Below are 6,000 nucleotides of genomic sequence, written 5' to 3'. Positions count from 1 at the left end.
GCTGGATCTGGATGTGATGCTGGGATCTCTGCAGCCATTTTGTGTCCATGAGGACAGTGAGCCCAGGCAAAAAAGCTAACATGTAGACCTCTGCAGGCACCTTCTCACTGCACTCTCAGTCTGGGCTTCTCATAAGGTAAGATAGTGGATGTCCTGACTCCTTCGGGCAGCCGAGTTAAGATGCCTGTTACTTGCAGCTGAGAGTATCCTAAACCACCAACCCCATCCAGGGCAGTTGTTTCACTTTTTTTGTTTCTTAAATTTACAAACCAACTGCTTCAATAAGCACCTTCTTAAATAAAACTTTTTCCATAGTTTGATGCACATCCTCAGATTGATTCCTAGAAGTGGAATTAAAAGATGACATGATATTAATTTTTTTTTTTTTTGAGACAGAGCCTTGCTCTGCCCCCCAGGCTGGAGTGCAGTGGCATGATCTTGGCTCACTGAGCGCTCCACCTCCCAGGTTCACGCCATTCTCCTGCCTCAGCCTCCCAAGTAGCTGGGACTACAGGTGCCCGCTGCCATGCCTGGCTAATTTTTTTGTACGTTTAGTAGAGACGGAGTTTCACCGTGTTAGCCAGGATGGTCTCGATCTCATGACCTTGTGATCCACCTGCCTTGGCCTCCCAAAGTGCTGGGATTACAGGCCTGAGCCACCATGCCTGAAGTTGCTTGACTCATATTTTTTTGCTTTCCAGTTGAAGGCTCTACATAATTAGTCTGTAAAGCTAGAAAATAAGGGGGTAGGGGCTAGACTCCAGGTCTTCTGATATCACATCCAAAGCTAGATATGAAAAGGGGGCTGATCTTTACTTCCTTTAAATCTGAAATAATGGGTAATGGGTTCAGTTTGTCTGAATAAAAAATCCCCTGGATAGCCCAAACCATGTTGCCATATCCATTTCTGTGCTTTACACTTTATTATGTAGGGTTTCAGAATGTATCTCTAAGTGTGATTGGATCTGGGAGTGATGCTGGGGCTTCTGCAGCCATTTTATGTCCATGAGGAGAGTCAACCCCTGAAATAACTGTCCCTGAATAGTATCGGTGGTTCAGAGTGCTCTCAGCAGCAGGTAAAAGGCACCTTAACTCGGCTGCCTGAAGCGTTCAGGACAGCTTTTTTTATTTTGTTTTGTTTTGTTTTTTAGATGAAATTTTACTCTGTCACCCAGGTTGCAGTGCAATGACACAATCTTGGCTCATTGCAACCTTCACCTTCTGGGTTCAAGTGATTCTCCTGTCTCAGACTCCTGAGTGGCTGGGATTGCAGGTGTGCACCACCACGCCTGGCTAATAGTTTGTATTTTTAGTAGAGATGGGGCTTCACCATGTCAGCCAGGCCGATCTCGAACTCCTTGCCTCAAGTGACCCACCTGCCTTGGCCTCCCAAAGTGCTGGCATTATAGGCATGAGCCACCGCACCCAGCCAGACAGCTCTTATGCTACCTCGTGGGAAGCCCATGTAGGACTGGGTTGTAATTTGAGGTGGGGTGGATCATGAGCCCCCATGATGACCTGATGAAACGTGTGAACCTTCCCCCAGAAACTGGCATGCTCACCTGTGTTGGTTTTCTAGGGCTGCCATGACAAAGTGCTGCAGACCAGGGGGCTGAGAAAAAGGGAAATTTACTTGTTTACAGGTTTGGAGGCCAGAAGTTATAGATCAAGGTATGGACAGGGCAGGCTCCTTCTGAAGGCTGTGAGACAGTATCTGTTCCAAGCCTCTCTCTTAGCAGCCTGTGATCCCAGGGGTCCTTGTCCTGTAGATGGCTGTTTTCTCCCTGTATCTTTTCATCATCTTCATTCTATGTATGTCCGTGTCCAAATTCCCCCTTTTGATAAGGATATAGCCATATTAAATTAGGTCCTACCCCATAACCTTATCTTAGTTTGTTCATCGGCAAATATCCTATTTCCAAATAAGGTCTCATTCCCAAGTTTGGGAGATTAGGATTTTAACATCATTTTCTGGACACGATTCAACAGGTAACAGCATCCAAATACATAAGCTTGCACCTAGAATGTCAGGGGTCATGAACGTGTTATGGTTTATCTAGGATTCTGTTTTATTCTGAACTATTCATTTTTGAGTGGGTAATAAGAAAGAAGTGATAGAGAAACCAAGGCCTGAAGAGGGAAGCATGTGTTCTCACAGCACCCATGAGAACATGCAAGGACTGGAACCAGGACTCCTGGGCATTCATGGAGCATCTCACCAGGATTCCAGCCTTTGCTGAGTCCAGTTCTCTGGCACTCACAGAAGCCGAGCCTTTGAATTAGACGAGCTGAAAAAGGACTGGCGGCCCAACTTCAAGGGAGGCAGAGAGAAGCTGGCAGGAACTGGGGGTCCCTGCCAGGGGACACTCCTTCCCTGGCACGTGAAGGGAGCTAGAGCGCTGGGAGTCAGGGGCAGGAAGGTGTCAGGTCCTGGGGAGGCCAGAGCTTGTGCAAATCAATGCAGATCCTAGGAGGTGTGGGAGAGGAAGCTCGCTCTTACAGTAAACTCCTCAGGACAACAGCGGGGTGGATTCCGGCTTCAGTTCCCATTGACCAAGACTCCTGGGCATTTAAGGGAGCAGCCAGGAGGGGGCGAGGAACCCTCCCCTCTGCTGCCTGTGCCAGCTGCCCGTCTATAGGAAGCCAACATGTCAGCCCTCCTGCCCACCAACGCCAGCCCAGAGGTGCCAAGACACCAAGTGCAGCGGAGCCAGCTGGCAGCGTAACGGAGAGCCAACGGCCCGGCCGGCCGGCCCATCTGCTCCTCACTGCCAGCTGCATGCCTGTGGGAGGCGGGCTGGCAGCCCATCCGAGTGGCCGAGGTGCCAGCCACCGGGTGCTCCGGGCCAGCTGGCAGGCTGGCAGGACTGGCCAGCATACCCATCTGCCCGCCGGCGCCAGATGAACGTGCCGGGGAACTGTGCCCGGGGACCTCAGGGTGCCAGCCTGCCTCAAGTTCCAAGGCATCGGAGACCCTGGTTCTCCTCTTCCCTCTCTCTCAACCCTCGAGAGCCCTGAGATGTTACTAACAAAGACCCAGACAAGGCATGGGGAATCACAGAGGGGGGACAGGAAGTGACCCTTCCTGTCTGCAAGACTCCAGAAGGGTGAATTTGCAGGACGTCAGGAGCGCAGTGCATAGTGATTAAGAGCACAGACTCTGGGGCCAGATTGCCTGGGTCCAAATTGCAACTCTGACACTAATTAGCTGCGTGACTTAGGGCGGGCCTCTTAATTGCTTGTAGCCTCAGTTTTCTCAAATGTAAAATGGGAAAGCAGCAGCACCCACTGTATTGGGCTAAATGAGGAAGAAATAGAAGGTGGTCAACACTTAACACATGATGTTTATTATTATCAATCACATTCTCAGAATCAGATTCGAGGAGTGTTTTAAACTCAGGGGTGCCTCAGATATCATCTGGTCCAATTTCATCATTTTAAAGTGGGGCCCAGAGAGGAGAAGGGCCATACTTAAAGTCACAATCACGTAAGAGTCATTTGGGGTACAGAGGCTAGATTCCAGATCTCCTGTCACTCTCCCTAGTCTGTTGCCATGAAATGCTCCCCTGATAGAAGAGATGATGGAAAAGTAGGGAGGAGCCTTCCCATCCTTCCCCAGCGCACCTAAATGCCTCAGGTGCACAGCTGCAGCACTCCCTGGTTAGCCCTCAGAATGCACTGCCTAATATGTGAGTGTGGGTGTCTCTGAGTGTTGACATCTATTCTCGTGTATCTATTGTGTGAGCATAAATGTTTGGTACTGCCAAATAGATCCAAATCTCAAGTGCCAAGACCACGTTTTATTCTGGAACATCACCCCCACCCACAAGTCACCCCTCTCGAATCCTCAGATATCATATCCAGACAGCCTCTGACATCCCTGAACCCCTGTGCTTAGCACAATACCTGGACTGTAGATGGAGCCTTGGTTCAGCTGGTGCAGCTCCTTTAATTTGATGAATCAGGACTTTTACTGTCCACCCAACAACCAATAAGAGCAAGGATCCTATTGTTTTAAATCCTTTATGCTAATCAGCAGCCCTTGGATCTCACTTAGAGCCTAGCTATTCTTGGTTTGCACACAGTACTAACAAAGGTGATTAGCTGATCTTCCTGTCTACAGATTGAATTCAACAAATAAAAAGGGAGAAGGAAAAGCTGCAGGTAATAAAGGCCAATAAAGTTGGCTGGTGGTGTCTTCACGGGCATCAGAAATAGGTAGGATTATTTGAGAATAGCCTCACTAATGGCAAAAACTGTGCAGTCTAGGGCCATTTTGTGAAGGGGCAGAGGGGGAGACCCCTTGGCATTGTACAGAGCCTTTCATTTCTCACTGGAAAACAAATGATGCTCATAATGATAGATCTGAGATTTAGTTCAAGGGGCCCTGTCCAAACTATCAAAGAGCATAGTGCATTTTACAGAGATTTTCATCCCAAACATAATTTTTAAGATGATAATTAGAGGCGATCTTCCATCAGCCAGAAAGCTTGGCTTTCTCAAGTGACTAAGTCAGGGAAGGTTATATGCTGCAGGATCCGCTACTCTTTGTGTGGATGGAGATGACAATTAGAGAATTTAAGGGAAGCAAAGGGAAAGTGGAAGGTGGAGAGGGGGATCAATCAGGATGGCTTTGCATTCTGGACATGAATGTGAAGTCTCCTTAGCTACATACGTATAGAATGGGCAGCTTTCAAAACTATTTCGCACCCATTATACATCACCTTATTTGTTGGGATTCCTGTCGACCCAAGAGGAAACACATGCACATATGTGTATGCACACACACAGAGATGTGCACACATACATGAGGACACACATCCAGGCACACGTACATGCAGACACTGACACACAGAGTAAGTCCCACCCTAAAATACCCAAGAAGCAATCAATGCAAAAAATCACTTTGCAGAAAAGGACATGTATGTGCACGATGCACACACTCAAGCATGCATATACAAATACACACACAGGCATGCATAGAGATACACACAGGCTCACACACATCTACACACAATTACACACAAAGATGCACGTGTGCATGCACATAAACACACAGCCATGCATGCACACATGTTGCCATCCTTTATTATTGCCTCAGAACAGTGAGCCTGAAAGATTTTTTTCACTGTCTCAGATTGGTGAAACTCCACATAATTTTGGGATCTTGACCTTTTTTTTTTGTTTTGAGACAGAGTTTTGCTCTTGTTCCCCAGGCTGGAGTGCAATGGCGCAATCTCGGCTCACTGCAACCTCTGTCTCCTGGGTTCAAGCAATTCTCCCCGCCTCAGCCTCCTGAGTATTGCAGGCGCCTGCCACCACACCTGGCTAATTTTTTGTATTTTTAGTAGAGGCGGGATTTCACCATGTTGGCCAGACTGGTCTTGAACTCCTGACCTCAGGTGATCTGCCCACCTTGGCCTCCCAAAGTGCTAGGATTACAGGTGTGAGCCACTGCTCCTGACCTGGGATCATGACTTTTAGGAGGGGATGATGACACTGTAACTGCCATCATCCGAGGCAGGCCTCGTATGTTCAAGATCTTGTGCCTGTCATTTGACACTCCACTTACCACCCTCTATATCTTTTTCTTCCTCCCCTTCCTTCTTTTCTTTCTCTACCTTTTTGTTTTTCCCTCTTTCATGAGCAGTTCCATGAGCACTTTCTCATTGTAAAACATCAACATTATACTGACAAAACAAACCTTCCTCCTGTATATTTTCTGCCTTCGTAACCACTCAATTTCTGAGCAATAATGGCTGTGATCAATTTCAAGTGGAACCTGCATCCCCCAATTTGACATGCAGTTCCATAATACATACAGAAAAGTCCTGAATGTCCACAAACAGGATAAAGGTTAAGCACACTCTGAAATGCCGTACGATAGCTGAAAATAACCAAAGCAAATTTTCGGAATAATATTAGTCAGCATCTACCAAACCCTAAATAGGAGTTAGCACTCTCCCTGCATTCCATCATTTAATCCTTTCAGGTACACCT

Source organism: Macaca fascicularis, chromosome 10 (genome assembly GCF_037993035.2).
Source record: "Macaca fascicularis isolate 582-1 chromosome 10, T2T-MFA8v1.1".
Classification (NCBI taxonomy): Eukaryota; Metazoa; Chordata; class Mammalia; order Primates; family Cercopithecidae; genus Macaca; species Macaca fascicularis.
Note: the sequence above shows the minus strand (reverse complement) of the source record.